This window comes from Myripristis murdjan, chromosome 11, assembly GCF_902150065.1.
Source record: "Myripristis murdjan chromosome 11, fMyrMur1.1, whole genome shotgun sequence".
NCBI classification, from domain to species: domain Eukaryota; kingdom Metazoa; phylum Chordata; class Actinopteri; order Holocentriformes; family Holocentridae; genus Myripristis; species Myripristis murdjan.
This window is the reverse complement of record NC_043990.1, coordinates 21,472,199-21,492,468: the sequence shown is the minus strand read 5'-3', so window position 1 is coordinate 21,492,468 and position 20,270 is coordinate 21,472,199. Positions and strand designations below refer to the sequence as shown.

The following is a 20,270-nucleotide window of genomic DNA, read 5'->3' as shown; positions in this document are numbered from 1 at the left end:
AATCTGTGGAAAGCAGAAAGAGAGTGAGTGTATAATACAAAAGGAGAGACCATGTCTCTCTCTCTTTCTTTTTTTTTTTTTTTGTGGGCCTTGTCTGCACCGGTGATGAAGTGGCCCTCAGAGAACAATTTACAGCTTATCACTAGAATATTGTTGTCTCAATTTCCTCCACACCGCATGCTGGGAATGAGACAGTGAGACAGAAGAGGTTAGCCAATGTGTGTGTGCACGGACATAGATCTCACAGAGCTCAAATGAAGAAAAGTTCTTATTTCTGCATAGAAGAAGACAGCAGATGATATCCCAGGTCCGGCAGTATCAGTTTTTCAAAGATAGATATAACATAATATTAAATTGAATCTTCAAAGGTATTCAGCTGAAAGCTATTGCCATCCAAAACAGACCAGGAATCCACAATGTTATATAATAATGTAACCCAGATATTGTTTGCAAGCTTGAACCTGCAGTCTTTCTCCTTTTGCCCCTGGATTTAGGTTGGTAAAAACACATTACACCTTGCTCTACGAAATTCATTTTTCTCTTTCTCTGTGCCATCTGTTATTCTCTGTTGCGACATTTTTCACTTAGGCCAGTCAAAACTAATATGGCCATTGCCGCTCCTGTCCTCTCCCATAGCGCTTGATCAAAGTCTGTTGCAGAGGAGTGTTTCACCAGCCCTTTTGCAACACATCAGTGGATAATTCCCAAATCCAGCGCAATCCCAGGCCGTGGAGTCGTTCCGAGTTTCTTCCGGATATATCGATCAAACCTCCCTAAGGAAAAACATTTCCAAAGCTGTGAACTTGGCCACGCACCTGTGAGCATTTGCGGAAAAAAGCATTTGATACTGTGGGACACCAGTTTGGAACAGGGAAATGCTAAATATTTATCCTGGATCCCCGGAGAGGAGGAAGGGGGAAAAAAACTGCTTAGTGGAGGTAAGGTAAGACACATCACTTTGTGGATTTGAGGCAAGGCTTATAAAAGAGGGATAAAAGAGAGAAAAATGGAGGTAGGTGGAAGACTGCAAAATTGTCCTTGAACGGCAGAGAGGGAAAATGGAAAATGCGTTTCATATTTGCAATCACTGCACAACTGAAGGGTGCAACTGAATTCACAGTGTTTGTTTTCTCACTTTAATTTTCCCTCCTCTATTTTGGCTTAAACGACTTCTCTCCTCCCTACCCAAATACACACATGTCACTTCTACAAATATTCAATGTCTTTGGGAGAAGAAATGTTGATAATCTGCCCAAGAGTCCTCCAATAGCAGCAACTCCATCCCTTTCATCCATTATGTCCCATTTGTATATGAATACATGGTGATGAAACTGCGCCCTCTGAAATATATATCTTGACGACAATCCTGCGACACATTTTTTAAGCAAAGAAACTCTCCAAAAGCAAATCTCAGCTACAGCTTGTATTTGGTGTTTTTGTTTTTTAAATAAAAAATGTATCAAACCCTTTAGTAATCATTTTAATAACTTTTTCAACATAATAATAACCTCTGACTTAAACAGGTCTAAAGAGCATTGCAATGATCAAGACATGGTAAGATGAAAGCACGGATAACTTTCTCCAGATAAGAAAAAAAAAAGAAACACAAGACCTAAATTTTATGGTGTTTCTTGTTTTTGTTTCTTGCTGAGAACTAGTCTCAACAATCCTTAACATGAGAGCAGAAAGCACCCAAACAGACATCCTAACTTGTCTGTAAGCCAGCAAATAGAACCCAGTGGGCCAAAAAAGACAATCTTCTCTTTTGTCTGCATTTATATGGAAAACATTTTCAGACATCCAAAGTTTAATATTTGCAAGACATTAATTTTATACTACCTAGAGTACCAAAAAATGGGACTTTGAGGGGGATGAAGAGTTCAGATTCATCCTTCTGAATGTAGAATGTAACTATGTCAGAAAACATTACCATTTGCCCTGTGATATTACTCATTCAATAAACATGTTTTCATTGCTATTTATTACAGAATTTTACCTGACTTCTCCTTCAAGAACATATAAGTCAAACATTGTCCAAGCAAAAAGATTTCTTAAGTCTTGGCAAAGGAAATACTGAAATACTATCATAGAGCTGAAAGCTTGATGAAATACTAATGACTCTCCTACAGAGAATGTACTGAGTGACAAAATCCATGTGCAGTATATTGTTGCTGTCAGGTAAAAAAAATCTACAAAATGTCAGCTTTTCAGAAACTAAAGCACACAGCCTGGTTTTTACTCTTACCACCACGCAGTTCTTTTTTTTTTTTTTTTTTTAAATTTACCAACTGGGCTTTTCCTTACTGTATAAAGGAGCATGGAATCATTTCACTAAAGACATGAAAATCAGCAAGATTTGAATTATTAGGTTTTCAAACAGCAGCAGTATGTACAAAAGTAATCTTTCATAAACATCCTGTTTCAATGAAAAATAAGCACAAGAGTGACATTCTTAACCAAACCTCAGAGCATGTAAATAGATAATAGACACATAAATAATAATCTAGTATCATCTACTGACAGAACATTTCATCCAGTTATCACTCGTTATCACTCAGTTATCACATGTTTTTGAAACACAATACAACTACAGGAGCTGTTTGGAGTCAATCAATTATACTGTTGTGTAGCACTATTTGTAGATTTACTCAACCAATATTGTCAACCCATCTATAGTGAGGTAGAGGTAGGAAGACTTCTAACTAGCTTATTAGGACATAGTGTTGGCTGTTTTGATAACTTTCTCAAGCAGGTCTCAGTGTGTCCAAAACTATGGAGTAAGTATTGAAATCACCCCAGTCTCGAAAGGTGTACCTCAGGGTTCTACACTTGGTCCTCCTTTTTTTCAGTATTTATATGAACTATCACACACTAAGCTGAATGTTATGGAATCAAAAAAAAAAAAAAAAAAAAAAAAAAAAAAGATTTGGCAGACTGGACAACCTAAACAGTGGCTTAGCTTTGCTTGTAACTAAATACAGCAACAGAACACACCCTCAAGATCAGTACATGCACTTTATTAGTCCTTAGGAATCAAATGAAGATTGGTAGTGAATGCCCAGTACCACTGTTTAGGTTGTCCAGTCTGGCAAAAGAAAAACTTGCGCTTGCTGCACTGAACACTGGACACTGAGCTGTCACTCAAAAACTCATTAACAAATGGGGACGCACCCCTGAAGAAACTCACCCACGAAAGATGTTTGTGCCAGAATTGCAAACAAAATTCAGACAGTGCAAAAAGGAGAGAGCTGGCACACCACAAAGCCCACTGTGAAGACAAAAGTCTTATCAGTGATAAAGAAGCAGGGGGAGCTGTAAAACATATATCAAAAATGTAAAAGGCCATTACCGTACTTTGCTCCATTACACAAGTAATTTATTGGTAAGTTAAGTTTTACTTTTGAGGAGACATTTTTTTTTTTTTGCTTCAGTGTTTTTTTTTCCCTCTCTCTCAAATTTGAGTTTTTGCTTGATACTGTAGAAGTTTTGTTTGATCTTTTTGGCACAAATCTGATCCCATAGAATCTGAGTATTTTAATTGATAATTGTCTTTCTTTTAAGCCAAGCCCAAAAAATAGAGTTTTATTATAGAAACACTTCTTGTGTGATACTAGGGAAAGACTGACTTAGCTTGTCTTATATTGATTTGTAGAAAGTTTCTTTCATATCTCTGTGCTATATGACTTTGCAGTTTGGTACAGTCAGAGATTTGAACTGACTTACCAAAAAAAAAAAAAAAAAAAAAAATCATGCTCACAGCATCATCCTCTTTCAGTGCCCTGGAAGATGACTTGAAACTGAACAACTTATTACTTAGCATGTTGAAAGATATTTGTCCAGTTGTCAGGAGGAACCTGTCCATGACATTTAATGAGATTGTAGTTGCTATACTGTAATAGTTTATTTATCTCACCTTTTCTCTGTTCTCATTGCTATTCTGTCTCTCTAAAAATTTCTCCCCTGCTTCCCCATCTTCTGTCCTTCATTTTTCTCTTTCCTTTTAATGTTTTTACTTCATGTGATATATGTTGTATTTGCTGACTTGTCTGCAGCTTTTTGTATTTCAGCCAGATCTCCCTTGAAAGTGAGATTCTCAATCACAAATTAAATAAAGGTTAAATATACAGTATATAAAAATATCCTTTGACATAGCATTGCAGTGCTGGATGGGAAACAATAAATCAGCCAATAAAGAACAGAGTAGTTGAAAAGAAACAGAGCAGGACAGCTCAGAGTATTCTGTCTAGACTCCAGTGATTCAGTGATCACCCATGCAGATGTGAAGGTCATCTTTTCAAACTTACAAGTGTAGCCCCCAGTATAATTGTTTTAGAGTGCATGTGTGCATGTGTGTGTGTTGTGTCACCAGTCTGCATAAATGCATGTGTGCCTTACTGTGCTGAATGCACATTTAATCTTTGGTGGTATGTGCTTTTTCTCATGCTACCCTGTACAATATTGGAAAATATGAGGGCGACTTTCCAGTTATTTCTCAGCAGGATTCGGGGACGTATAGCCTCCATATTCCACCCTCCTGCTGGGTAACTGGACTGTGATTGATGCCAGGGCTGATGGGATAGCGGCTGGACCCTGAGACCTCCAGGTGCTCAGGAGTCTGGGGGCCTGCTGATCTATAGTCTGTTCCTCTGCATGTGGCAGCTCTAAATCTCTCACACACAAACTCTGTCTCACACACCCACATACACAAACCCATAAACACACACACACACGCGCACACACACACACACACACACACATGCACGCACACATCCCATAAACAGACAGGTAAGGATATGTATGCTAGAACTTGTATTCACCTATATAAAAAGTATAAAGTCCTTCAAACCCTTATGAACAAAAGCAAGATGCAATCATGAATACGCACATGTACACACACACACGCACACACACACACATACACAGTCACACACACACCAAGCCCCATTGTGCTATTGCACCAGCAGGATCCTGAGTCAGTAATCCACTAGCAGTTAATTCTGATAGGCCACATGTACTTTGGCCTGGCTCACTGGCTCTCGTCTGATGAAGAATTACCAACAGAGAAAAGTGAAGTGGGCATTTTCTATACTGCTGCTCATTTCATACAGTAACACTCTGTGGCTGTTAGATCTGTGTGTGAATAAGCTTTGCAATGCACTTCTCTCTTTTTCCTTTCCTTTCTTTTCCCTCAAGGTGAGGGAAATCAATCTTACAAACCCAGAGATGATATTGCCACATTTATATATGCTTGGGGTTAGGAGAATGTGATATGTTCAGTGGGAAAATGATATCTGACTGTTGGTTTTTGAAAGTCAACTGTGCTTGTGTGTTTTATAAGTGGGTGTGTGGGTGTGAATATGAGGGAGGGTGTGGGAATTGCTGAGATTTTAAGGTAATATTTTAGCTACTTTTTCTTCTGTTTTGCTGTGCGATATTTCACAGGAGAACATAACAAGTAAAATTTTCTCTCTCACTGTCTCCCTCTCTCTCTCTTTCTCTCAGACACTGTCCGTGGGCAGTATGGAGAAGCAGTAGGCCAGCCAGTCATCTGTGGAATGTGGCGTGGATATAAGATAGGCCCAGATTGGGAATGCACAAAGCCAGAGGAATGGTAATTACTGTGGAAATCAAACACCATCAATTGTGAGGTTTTTCAACATTTCAGTGTGTCCCTCTCCCTTCCCCTCCCAAAGCCCCTTCTCCTCTCGCTCCAACTCAAACGACCCTCGCTGCCACTCCCTCAGGCCTCAGCTCAGCCCTCTTCCCCTTCTTTTTCCATTATTTTCCACCCTATTCTGCTGTTCTATTTGCCTTTAGACCCTCCCATTTATTTTCCTTTAATTTTCTCCGCCTCACTCCACCCTATCACTTTATCTATCTTCACTTTGTTTTTCCTGTCTTATGCAGTACACCCATTTATACCTAATCCCTTGACTAAAACCACTTTGTTTCCTATCTGCTCCTCCCACATTGCTCTCATTTACACACACACACACACACACACACACACAAACGCAGAAATGCAGGCACTCACACAAATGACCACATAAGACAAATGACCCTCATCAATGTATGTCTGGAATGTCTAAAAACACCGAAATGCAGGGCCCAAAACATTTGTTACACATTCCAAATGTTTTTAGGAACTCTTACTAATTTACATTGTACCACTATTTGAAATTGCTTGTTATTACCAGCACTCTCCATACGTTTTCTAGGCTGCATGATGAATGAGCCCAAGTATCTCTGCCTAATTCTTTCTCTCTCTCTCTCTCTCTCTCACTTTCTTGCTCTCTCAGAGTGTACTTCTCGCTGTGTTTGTCTCTTTCATTGGTCTGAAAGCCACACACATGCTAGCATGACCTCAGTGGCAGTTAGAGGATTGCGGGGTGACAGGTGACTACAGGTCAGTCATAAAGTCTCAGCTCCCCAGTGGGTAGTTAGACCGTCGACCTCCCATATCCCAGCGCCTGACTTCACTGGGTACCTGACACTAGCCAGCTGGTCTGTATGGGGGGCCCCTCGCTACAATCAAAGGGACTTTCTGGCAGTCTAGTGGGTATATGTGAGTGCATGTGCCTCTGTGTGCATGCATGGGTATAGATATCAAAGCACTGTTGTTACATAACGCACTCAAACACATGCTGACACACACACACGCCTCCGCCGTCGTCTCCTTCATCCCCCCATTCCTTCCCTTTGACATAGAGCAAATGTGAATTGGACAAATAGGGCCTCTGTCAGGGGTGACTTCCAGGGATAAGGAGAAGAGGGTTCCAGGGGGGGAGACAGGCTGAGGCTGGGGCCCACACTTCATTCATCTTCCTTGGAGTGCCCGTAACCCCCTCCAGCAGCCTCCTCCCTCCAGCTCCAGTTGGCTGTATTATGCTGACATAGATCACAGCTTATCTTGACAGTGCTCAAGTTGAGACTCCAGCACATACTACTGCTTTGGAATGGCTCAGAGTGATTCCCGGGGCCAGAGGTGTATGAAAAGTCATTATCTTTTGTTTTGATTGCTGGCTGGGATGATATTTGGGTGTCTGTCTGTGTGTGCAGGCGGGCAGTAGGCGTAGAGAGGTTGAGAAAACGCCTGAGCTGGAGGAGGTGGTCGACGGAGGAAGACTGCTTTAAGAGCGCTCTCTGACCCCCAAAGCTTATCTCCCATGAGCCTGCTGTGCTAAATCAGCCGCCCGTCTGTGAGAAGACAAATAGACTGAGGAAGAGACACATTAAGGAGGCAGGAAAACTCGCACAGACACACATACACACACACGTCTGTACATTTACAGGGAGGTCCAGACAGCAACAATGTTCCTTGCCAAATGTCACCGGGCAGTATTTGTCAGAACATAACTTTCACGCTGCGCCATGGCTACAAGCACTTCCTGCTTCCTGCTCTCACTGGGTGATGAGACAATCTGAGGAAATCAATTCTGCTGCGATGGTGTGAGGCAGACCAGACACACACAACGCACGTGTGTAAAAACATGAATCACTGCAACGAGGAACTCAAGCTGTATGAGTGATATGATGAAAATATAGTAAAGACTTGTTGTGGGTGAGCTAAAAATATTTGACATGATATTGTATCAGTGTAATGCTTATTATGAAAAAAACCTGCAATAACATTTTCAGATTTCAGAGCAAATACAAAACTGTTCTAGTCATAAGGAACCTCAGTAACATGTAACTGCACGATCATATTTCTAATACATGTTTGTACAAGATATAATCGATAACAAGACAGATCCAACAATGTCCATTTCCACCACTCAGCTGGCGTGATTGTTGCAACAAAACAAACAATGAAATTTCCCATGTTTGCTATCATCTGGAAAAAACAAAACTCTATCTGATGAAGAAAAAGAAAGAGGAAAAAACTTTCACCGCATTAACTGGATCCAGCATCCAAGTTTCATCGCTTGGAGGAGCAGGCGAGTGTATCAAAATAAATCAGACATTTGCATACAATACCGCTGGGGGAAATGTTGCTGAGGTCTAAACAAACCATTATGAAAATAAACTGCACTGTCGCTTGGGTTAAAATGCTTCCTGTTTGAGAGAACGTCCCCATCATAATATCCCGTTTGCATATGTGTGTACGTGCACGTGTGTGTGTGTGTGTGTGTGTGTGTGTGTGTCTATTCATGCACAAACAGCAGATCGTAGCTTTAATTATATGAACATGTCATAGACAGAGCTGCTTTAGAGGCAGAAAAAAATCTCACTAGTTAGAGCTCAATGGGCGGAGATCAGACCACCAGTTTTCGGAGCACAAGTTAACCGGCACAAAAACTCTGCAAACTCTGGTCATAAATTTCATGACAACATCACAAAAACACTTGGGGGCAAATTATTTTGCATCTTTCATTCATTATCACAGCATTCATGATCTTGGAAGATCAGCAGGCTAGCTAACTTGTTTACATAGCTATAGGGCAGCACGGCTAGTTTGAAGTTCTGTGTTAGACTAAGTTGCAAACCAAAGTAACTTTGTATTTTGAGGATTTATTTTTTCAATAAATAGCAAAAGAACGAAGTTTTATAATATCACTATCATTTTCTGTCCTCCAGTTTTCATTTTCACTGGGCTTCACTGAGGTTTTAAAACTCAACCAATTTTTCTGCCTCCAAGAAATGTTAAAAAAAAAAAAAAAAAACTCCAGTCTGGGCAAAAATGACTGTCTGCTCTGTCTGTTTGCCTTAAAATATGTTTCTCTATCCCTTTGTCAATCAGTTTGTCTGTCTGTGCAAATGGGCTGTTTCTCCTCATTATTTCTGTAAGGTGACCGAGTCACTTTGTCTGGCCAGCATATCGACAGCTACAGAGTCTCACTCGGTGGATGTCTGGATTTAAATTGCCCTGTGGCATTCATGGCTTCCTTCCACCAGCCCTTGTTTCCTTGTTGTTTTTTGGTTCGGCTGTGTGGATTGAAATGACAACTCACTAACCAACAGACTAACATGTAGACAGACTGTTAGTCTAGGACACATACGTGACCCCTTGATACCAGTTTTACATTGTTTGGTGTTGTGTTTCCTTGCACAATATGCATGCATGTCTGAGGATGTGAACTTTGTGTACATTGTGCTGATATTCATTATCTTTAAATTTGATCAGTTCAAAAATATACAAGCATGCAGCATTTGCCCCCAGAATTTTATTATGTGCAGGCTGGAAATGTCTCAGTAACAACATTTAGTTTAAATGGTGTTTCAAAGGGTCTTCCACTCAGACAGCAGACAAAATACTCAGTGCACTTGTATGGACAATCAAAATGTGGAGCCAGAATTAACCCCGGTTATGGCACACACAGACATCCTAGCTAGTACTGAGTAACTGCACAACAAATCTGAAATGAAAACTTACTGAATCATATCCATTTGATTTTGGCAGTCACCACATAAGAAAAGGTGCTGTTAAATGGGTCTGTCAGTTAGAAGTAAGTTTGAAGCTAACATGTAAATAAGAGCATAGCTGTGATGGGTGATTGCCATGTAAACGTTTCCACACCAGCAGCATAACTTGCTGTCACAAAATCCTGACTGTACATGTACGTGAATCATGGATTTGCATCATATTTTTTGTATATTTCAGATTTTACTGTTTCTAGATCAGTACAATAAATCAAGGTAAACTACAAGACACATGGTAGCGAGCAACCTAAATCAACACCAATCAATGCTGAGCAGTCCTTTAAACTGCAGTGTTGTAGCCTCAACATACAAATTCACAGCCATTTATCAAATCTTCTTCCAGGTTGGACTGATCCAGGACACTTGAAAACGGCACTTCAGTGCATCGTTATTTAACCGACGACTTTAATTCCCAGATGTTGGCCCTTCCCACCCGCACAATCATCATCTAATGGCGGAAATTCCAGATCCGAATTACCTTCAAAATGTATTCCACTGATTGCTGGGCCAAGGGCTATCTGTCGGCTAGACTGGAGCCAAACCATTAGTAACTTTCTGAGACATTTAGAAATAGCTAAAAGAAAAACGAGCAAAGATGACAACAATACCTTCCTCCCTTTCATCCTACCTTAAATCACTGGGCTTAGTTAAATCTTCTGTCCTGTTAACAATCCACTCTAAATTTCATGAGGTATAAAATATATGAATATACAGCTTGGATTTGTAGTAATTCCTTTGCCTTTATTAGAGGCATAAATAAGTGCCTTGTTTCAAATGCAGATGCCCTGCTGAGGCTGCTGGTGATGCTAGAGGGAAGGTCATGGGGTCACCAGAATTGCCAGGTTTCATCTTTAAAGTGGTATTTTTTAAAAAGCTGCCGTTTTCATTTTGTCATGTTTTGTCATGCAATCTGACAACGCTGACATCACCACCGCTGCCTCTCTGCTTCTTGTCACACACAGCTGTGACTTTCAAAATAGGAGACGCTCTCGTTATTTTCAACATTTTGTGTTCTTTCATAACTTTTAGTAAGAGCTCTACTTGGTCTGTCCATATGAATAAGTCACACTTATCCGACTCCAGTACTTGCATTTGTGACTCCGCCATATCAGCTTCTTTGCACATGCTCATATGACACTCCCTTGTGGACAGATTTTTGTTTTTTCCAGAAACAGAGAAATAAAATATGATTTTCAAAAACAAAAGTATCCACCATATGAGCATGTGCAAACAAGTTGGTCAAACATAAAGTGTGTTTGACTTTTAAATGGTAAATGGACTGCATTTCTATAGCGCTTTTCTAGTCTACTGACCACTCAATGTACTTTACAATGTTTGCCTCACATTCACCCATTCACACACACATTCACACACTGATGGCAGAGGCTACCGTGCAAGGTGCCTAGCTGTCCATCAGGAACGGTGAGGGTTTCATTATCTTGCTCAAAGGCGCTTCGACACACTCTAGAGGATCCGGGTGTCGAACCAAGAACCCTCCGATTACCAGTGGACCGCTCTACCTCCTGAGTCACGCCGACTTTTCCATCAATAACTTAATATTAGAAAGATTTAATGTGAAAACTCACATTTAGTGTATTTTTGTACTTTGTTTACACACAAGTTCTGGCAAAATTGATGAGGCCAGTGTAAACGTACCTGCCAACACCATACAAGTCCACAATCTTCGCTAGTTTTATAAACAGGCTTCCTAAAATAAATAATAGCAACACAAATTTCCTTGATTTGCAAAGGAAATTAAAAGAAAGCTTTATATCACTGAAACAGAAGTTTTGTGTTTATTCAACAAAAGTATCTGGAGAATCTCTAGCCTTAAGAACATCTTAATTAGGTAAACAAGAAGATCCGAGTTGGCAGAGGTCTTCTCTCAACTTAAAAACTGTTGTAAAGTTAACAACAGTTGCAAAAAATGTTGCAGTAAAAAGTTCACTGGGTATAAGCCCTTGTCACCAGGCATCACATTTAAAGTAGCATCACTTTACTCCAAGAATGCTGACGTTACAGAACACCTGGAACTATAATTTCTAATTTCCTTTTTTCTTTCATCATGCACAAAGTCAAAGAGCCTGAATCTGCACCAGGAAGCACAGTAGTGTCAACAACTAAACAACTTTGCTTTTCTCGTTGATGAAAGGTCAATAATAGCCCAGCATGTTGGCAAATAGATCTATCAGTTTAACCTCGGCACACAGTTTGAAATCATGTATGGCTTGTTTCATACTGTGTCTTTACAACCAGTGTGAGTTTATGATTTAGAAAGGCTGCAGCAAAAGCCAAAGCATCTCTACTAAAAAACTAACGATGCTCATCTTTTATGGATGACATTCCACTATTAAATAAATTGTTGAGGATGCAGGCATTGTGAATTGAGCCAGCCCAGACACACACGCATGGGTGTGGGTGCGCGCACATACACACATACACACACAGGCACATACACAGACATACACAGGCAAACATAAGGGAGCTAATAAGGGAAAATCAAAGCACAGAGCATCACTATGCGATGACAGAGTGGCCCAGGCCTCTCTCATATGACCCCCAGATGATCTGTCTGCTCCCATGGTAACCCGCATGCGCCACTCTCGCCTCATTCATAAACAACACTCGATTCCCTCGTAAACACAAACACACTGTAGCCAGGCTCCGTCATCCAGTGGTCAGAAAACACTGCTGATTTATATCACACTGTTGGCTTTTTTGATCATAGCTCGATTCACTGTTTTTGTTCCCTGAATTCTTCTTTCTTGTGGTTTTCCATTCCCATGTGATGACCACTCACTATGTTGAAAGGTGTGTGTGTGTGTGTGTGTGTGTGTGTATTGTGACATTCAGTGTTACAGAAAGCCCGGTCACTGGGCCTGACTGATATGGGGAGAGTGAACCCACTGTGTTGTAAATGTGTTAATTTGTGTTCTGGTTCATTCTGGACTTTAGCGATTATTGTTGAATATTGTGACTCCAGTGGCATGCCAGCTATCCACACAGCATGCAGAGAGTGATAAGAAAATACATCAGTGTGTGTGTGTGTGTGTGTGAGAGAGAGAGGGAGAGAGAGAGAGAGAGAGAGAGAGAGAGAGAGAGAGAGAGAGAGAGAGAGAGAAACAGAGAGGAATGAATTCTAACTTCTCCTTTACACAGCAGCCTCTGTTGTTATCAAAGGTCAATAAATTCACAACAAAATATATCCATTGTCAGCCTCCCACCCTCCTATTTCTCAAGCAAAACCTCTATTAAAACCACTTACAAAACAAAACTTATCCTATGTGTATTTGAAAAAAAAAAAAAAAAAAAAAAAAAAAAAACTCAAATACATGTTGAATAAGTTCAAGATGTGCTGAAATCCATCTATAGAATGAACCAGTTAGAAATTAATGTTGAAGTTATAACTGTGAATTAAGTCTGAAATAAACCAAATGGGACACAGGGGTATTCAAATAAGTCAGGTAAAAATGAAAAATAGCTACTTAGGAAAATTTATGTTTACTTAATATCTGGGAATACATTTTGACAAGTGACCAAGAAACGGCAAAATTCAAAGAACTGAATTCAGAGCAAGAAGTGGCCGCTGAGAAATTCGATGTACCTGCAAGTATATTTTAGAAACACTAAAGCTAAATTGTGCTCAGACATAACCAAATAACTCAATTTCAGTTCTTGGCAAGAAGTTACTCTCACTATGAGGAAGTGCAGGGCACCTCCTCAACAAGTACATTAAGGTTCTCTCCATTAATCTTAATTTGGATGTATGTAGCACCAATCCCTGCCACCTCGATTATACCAAATCACTGTGCTGCCTGCCCATTAATCATTGGTTTCAGAGAGCAGAAAGCGAAGGGGATCATTTCAGGAAATTCACTGCGTTTTTTCCCAGCTCTGCCTCATTTTTTCTACCTACATTTTGCTCGCTTCCGTTCCTCTGCAGTTTGTTTTGCCACAGCAGCGAGAAATGCTAGATTGAGCAATAACAGCTGAGATGACGTTTTTAGAAACAAGACATGTCAAACAGCGCTGCGGATTTAAAACATGTGCCCCGTTTATACTTGGTCATTAATGTTCTGCCATGTACAAAGCCTTTTCTTCTCTCTCCTGGACAGCTTTCAGGCCTCAGCTCAGTTTGGCATGGCTTTCCAAGCGACAGTCTTTGTTCTTCTGTTGTTAATCAGTCTTTTAATCGTAAACACAAGCCTGTGAAAGTTTTATTCTGACTTTTGGGTGTTTGAGCAACCAGGCTACACAGAGACTGGGACCATACAGAAAATGTGTCCATATACTAATAGTGAACTTGCTCCAAAATGAGCCTCATTTGAATTGCCTCATGTTGCAGCTTCATATTCATCCACTGACCAATGGAGGAGATGTAAACAGGGCAAATCAACCAGAGAAGGAAATTGATATATTTTGCCACAAGGCAAACAACCAATTGTGAAATTTCATACCATTCACACATGATCACGCTTAGGTGCCTGGTGTGCGAAGAATTCCACAAGTTTGGCCAGCAAGCCAGCGCACACCGCAAAGGCCGAATTAAGCCAATGCGGTGCTTTGTTTTCTCCGCAAATATGTTCTATTGTTCATATGAACCAGTCGAATTTTCCACAGCAAGTACAGCTGCCAGCTTCAGCTCCTGAGGAATCACTTCCTTAGATACTGAGTCCCAGACCAGCCAAGAGTCATTACTTGTAGTTCGAAGAAGTCTCATACAGGACAACCTGCAAACACAACGTGAAGCCCCATGTGCTGCTACTATGATTTTAAAGTTCTGTTATCAAATCCTAGCTATCAAGCAAAATCCATAACATGTGTACCCAGCAAATAGTGAATCTAGAGGAGGTTAGTGAATACAAACAGTTTCCTCTGCTCTATTACTCCGTGTAATAAATATTTATGCCTGCATACAGAGAAAATACACAGGCAAAAAAAGACAATCACCTGGCTCAGCTCACACAGATCTAAAAGTCTGCCAAAGGCTCCATGCTTGCATGAGAGTGTCAGGGCTGTGGTGGGAATCCAGCCGTTCTCTAAAAGCCATTAACCCAGTCTGCAGACCTCGCTCTGATCCATGGGCTAAAAATAAAAGAGACTGCAATGTCTGCAATGTACAGCTCCTCCATCTTGGCTGTGTTTGGTTACCTGATAAAATATTAGCTCTGCAGGGCCCAGGGATGGTATGGAAGGTTTGTAGAGGAGGGAAGGGGTCGGACTGAGTGCGTGAAAGAGACATCCACCTGCACTGTAGCATGTACAAGCAGGCACATACACACGCACTGGAGACAAGAGTGTGCACAGCTGGCAAACAAAGCTGCATGTGCATATGCAAATACACAAAACACACTGCATCTCATATACTCTGCACATAGACACACATCCCAACACACACATGAAATGTTGAAACCCAAACAGTGCAGACGTTGCCCGGAGGAGTGTTCAGCTGCTGCACAGATGTGCTGAATAGAGTGGACAGACAGACTACGCTACACACACACACACACACACACACACACACACACACACACACACACACACACACACACACACACACACACACATTCTCATATACACACCTTTGATTGCCAGTAGGGATGGAAAGTGAAGTTTTGGACAAGGTAAAGGTTCAGAGGGCAGAGTAAGAGATAAGCATCACATAGTCTGTTCAAAAAGGTAATACATTAGGACGCGCAGATAAAACAGGGGATGAAAGAAACAAAGGAAATATTCCCAAAAAACAGCTGGAGGGTCAGGAAGAGTGAGTGAGAGGAAGTTGGAATGAAAGATAGAAGGAATGAGGATGGTAGCAAATGGAACCAAGATTCCAACATACGGTTCACATTATGACTCGATGCCATGAACACCCAAAAAGGAGAAGCTGTGTGTTGATCCAAGAAAGCTGGCGATGTGTGGCTGGAGGTACGGAAAGGGCAAAAGCTTTCTGCGCCAATGGGAGCGTGTAACAATAGTAAGCAAACAGCACACAGGGTTAATTTATTAAACACAAACATCCTCATGCTGCCTCGATCCCATACACCATTTTTTTCCCTGTGCAGAGCCATCAAACACAAACAGTATTTATGTGCTCAAACAAAAACCTACTCTCTACCCCCTGAAGCCATTTTCTTCTTCATTGTGTTGCACAAGCCAGTGTGCCTTTGACTTTAAATAAACTGTTTGGAAAAAGCCAGATGTCATTTGCTAACAGTGTGCACAGATACAATAAAAAATACTCACTTTTTTCAATTTCTAATTGTAACTAATCATGTTATGTCAATAGGCATGAAAAAGTTATGTCTCAAAAAGAATAAAGGCTCAGAAGCATGCCCTCGTGTTAAAATGGTAGATGTTTTGCTTTCTCTGGCCTTAATGGATCACTGATAAACAGGTAACAGAGATTAAGCACAAATTTTCATCTTGAAGCAATCAAAGTGAAGTAGTCTCTGAATTTGCTCGTAATAAAGGCCAGAGTGCATGTGCACTATTAGGGGCCTGGTTCTGATCTAAAAGAAAACAAAACACAAAATCAGAAAACCAAGCAAAAGAAGAGCCACAGGACCACCAGCATCATGTGGACAAACAGACAGGAAATTATTATGATTGTATGCCAGGAGGCCATTCCCAGAATGTTGTTCCTTTAATAATACAATTACAACAATGGACACACATTATGGTTTTTATGATTAACATATTTCCACATATCATATTTAAAATGTCATATTTAACATATGTGTTGATTGTTATTTAGCTAAGAAAATTTAACCCTCACATGAATTAATTATTAAATCACAATATTTTACTGAAGCAGTTATGCATATACCAACTTTTTACACCATGGTGTCCACTGCAATAGATACCATGGTATAAGAAGTTTAATAGAACTCAATATAGGTCAGATAAAAAGCAACAAAATATGATACTGGAAGTTATTGCAATGAGTGTAGTTGCACTGTTGGGGGTGGGTCAGACAGGAGCTATTGACACACAGGTGAGCACAAATGCACACACACAAAAACACACACAACCTCATGCATTCACATCCATGCTCTCATACAGACCTTCACTTTTACATGAATAATGAATATAGACTGTAAGCACTGAAACAAATTATCAAATGTGAAAACTATTTAATGTGGCTGTTTAATAAAACTTTTCAAGTGTAAATTATATCATAATTTTAAATAAAGTATACATGCCCAATTGGCAGAATACACCCAGATTTATTTTAGTCATAGAAAAAAATGTATAAGAAAAATATTATTAAATCTGGACGAAAAGTACTTCTTACATTGTATTTAGTTGGAAAATATATATGTATTTTTTTACCAGTCTGGTTCTCTGAGAATAAATGGATTTAACAGTTATTCCTGATGCACTTGGTGCATCTCTTCTTCCCGATGTCATTCTGAATTTATGACGCAATATCTCAAAATGACAAATAGATACAAAGATAATAACCATATGGAATTGCAGAGAACACTTTGGGGGTCCACCACCTGGTGGTTTGGACATGGCACTACAACTTGAATGTTTCAAAATGGTTTCCAAATATCCGTCCAGTATAGTGGACACCATGCATAAAAGGGTTAAAGATATGATTTATGCTGCTGTTCCTCTAGGTATTCTATCCATATCTGTATTCTTTGGCACAGTGCAGTGCACTAAATGTAAGCTGAAGCTTAGAGATGTTGTAAACATACCAAAGGAGTCTGATCAAGTTACTCAAGCCCTTTTGGTTTGGATAGTGCTGAAAAGTTGCAATAGAAGGCCCTGGCATGAGTGACATACCAAACTACCAAAGCTACATACTAAAGACAAGGTGAAAATCAGTGAGGACGGGAGTGTCAAAAGACACACAGGTACAAACCAATCACCCTCCTGCTTCTGGCCTCCCTCCACCCCTCAAGGGCAGCAGGGAGTCAGGCAGAGACGAAGACACCACACACATTTGGATGGACCCTGCTATCCCACAGATATAATCATCCCTGGAAAAGCCTCCACCAGTCTGTTTCCCATTTCAAACCTCAATGAATCCCATCCTCATCCTTTAAAAGCGCAAAGGCACACACACACCATGGCCTGGAGAGATGGTTACACTCTATGTCGACTCAGTGGAAAATTTCAGAACCACAGAAACAAAGGCATTTGGTAGAATCAGAGTATAGAACTCGCATATAACGGGTGACAACAAAAATGTTATTGATACAGATGTTTTGTAAACTCCCAATACCACGTGGACGTGAAGAGACGCCAGCTATAAAGCCCTCGAGGAAGGATTTACTGGATATTTCTCTAATAATTATTGTTTACTAAAGTTATAGACCACAATATGTCAATGTTCTGTCCATGACGTCAGTAGTGAAAAACAGTTCTGTAGCTCACTCAGCGTCACATTTTGGCTCTGGTTAACAGCTTTAAGAAATCTCCAGTGCTGAATATCCTGTAGTCATAAAACTGCTAATGGCAACAGAACATGTCATTTTCAGTCATTTTCAGACATTGCACTGGACATTATTTGCACATCAAAGGTAAAAAAGTGACCAAAAAAAAAAAAAAATGGGAGAGCGATCCAACAGAGTTGCAGCCAAAGGTGTAGTTTTCGTGAAAGGAAAGCCCAACCCTCCCGTGAGCTGTTCTATTTAAAGACAGTAAGACACAAAGTGCTCTGCTCTCTCCTTTTCCATTCTGTACGTTACGAAAAGGAAAACGTGTTTGTAAGTTGTAACATTCAGTCATATGTGCTTGTTTCAAAAAATGGTCTTGGCTGGAGTCTTGTGTTTCCAGTGTGGGTTCTGAGGATCAAAATGGAAACATATTGAAGCCTAGGTAGAGATCCAGCTCTCCTTTACTTGTGTACATTCTTCATCGGCAGCGAGCACTGCTGAATCAGAGAGCGTTACATAACATAAATTGCGAAACCTTGCGGCTCAGGGCATCAAAGTGCCCCTGGTCGTCTTGGCTGTATGATGGTCTTGCATTGACTCCAAATGAAATGGCATTGAAGTTATATTCATTTCCACTGTGAGAAAACTTGCACAGATTGCAGGCAGTCTCGATTTCAGAAGGCTTTAAGTACTATTAAGTGCCTTGATAGTCCAGTCTCTTTGGGGAGCTTGCAGTGTGTAATCAAGGTCTGGAATGGGACTTGCACCGCCAGTTTGGCTCGGTGGACCTACAGCCACAGTTGGACAACGACCACTCCTGTTGCCTTCAGATGTAAATGGTGGGAATGATCAAGTCATTAATGTCCTCCACATTCAGAATTCATCACAAACGGGAGGAGGGAGGAGGCTAAATTGACCGCAGACTGTACAACCCCAAGATGGGAACGCCTACAAATGTATTCTGCTGCCCTCTGATTAAAATCAAACCATGCAGTTACAGCAGAAATGGTTTTACCATGCTGTAGGATCACAATAATACTAAACATGTCTCATTTTTATATCACCATCCATCATGGGACTCCATGCTAAATTCAGGGATAATCAATGGAAAATTGTGGGCCCTTTCTAACCGGAACAGACTTGATGTAACTATCAGAGGCGCAATGTTGATTTCAGCAATAGAGACAAAAATCTTGTTACTATTTATTGCTCTGTCCTCCTTATTGATGCAGTATTTCATATAATAGGCTTCTGATAGTGGCAAACTGCCCTCTTGTGCAGTGACTATTGCAAAGGTAATATCTATATCAGCTTTCCATACATTGTACTGTAAGATTTGTAAGATTTTCCTTCACAACCTAATTCCAATGAAATATTCAAGAGTGATTTTTGTGTGTGTGTTTTGGCTAGTTTTACGGCCTCTCTTACCTTTTTATCCATCCTCTGGGTTGTAACTGTCAAAGCCAAACCATTGCCAGCTGGTAAGCATAGACATGACGTCAGAAAGAAACAAAATGTTAATACGGTGCAAATTTTGCCTGGTTAAATATTTTCATCCGCCAGCCCCAGGGCAATCATGACAAATAACATTCAAACTGTCTGTTAGCATTACATAATAAGGGACAAGCCTGCCCCATGTCACGCTTAGTGGTCAGGAATCCATCATAAAAAACATCTGAAATTGAAAGTTTTAAAAGCGTGCAGTGCACCAAAACAAGCGTTTGAGGCACAGATTTGTATACAAATGGTTTTTCAGACACACATGGGTTCAGCTTTTATTGGGAACATTCTCCGTTGGCCCTTTCTTTTGAGAGACTGAAACTACAAAATACAGTCAGCTATTAGAGAGGAGGGGGGAAAAAAAGATGTAAATATAGCCAATGTAGAGTCTCTCCAATTAGTCAATAGAAAACATGTGTATCAGAGGCACATTGCCAACCTGTAATTTGTACATAAAAAGAAACAGAAAAACAAAACAAAAAAAAAACACCTCCAGACTTCAAGAGCTTAAGCCCAAAGGACTGTGGCTGCAGCATTAAACATATCTGCAACAAGGAAATCATGCAAGGATTCACACAGACTCAATATTAATTGTTGCCACAGCTGGGGATGTGAGTCTTTATTTGATTTTCAATTTTCTCATGAACAAAGATGGCATTCATGTGTCCTTCCATATCTTCCATTCCCTGTCTATGTGTGACAGTGTTTGCGGCACATAAACACACATGCACAGATGTTTGTGCCCCATCAGATGCCATGGTCAGCACCAGCTCAGCATCTCTGTGGAGTTCAGCAGGTAGCATAAATACCCTTCTAGCACCCGCCGCTGAAATCTCTGGGGCTTTGGAGCGCGCCATTGGCCCAGCCCTTCAAAACGCTCCCCAAATCCTGGAGATCACCCTGAGAGGGAACATCTGTGGGCAGGGCTGCAGATGAGAACAGACTGCACTCTCTGTGTGT

At 40.5% G+C, this 20,270-nt stretch overlaps 1 protein-coding gene across 5 annotated transcripts in view; it reads right to left on the bottom strand.

Moving 5' to 3' along the window:
* col8a2 (collagen, type VIII, alpha 2) overlaps window positions 1-20,270 on the bottom strand; it is a 106,737-nt gene that overhangs the window by 80,576 nt on the left and 5,891 nt on the right. The window contains exon 3 of one of the 5 annotated variants that reach the window (XR_003928942.1): window positions 19,919-20,270. This exon is cut by the window's right edge and continues 135 nt beyond it. The exons of 2 other annotated variants lie outside the window; for them this stretch is intronic. The gene's annotated coding sequence lies outside the window, so the exon portion shown is untranslated. Of the gene's footprint in view, window positions 1-19,918 lie in introns of those variants that run through there. 2 more of the 5 variants (XR_003928946.1, XR_003928945.1) reach the window with 2 other exon arrangements.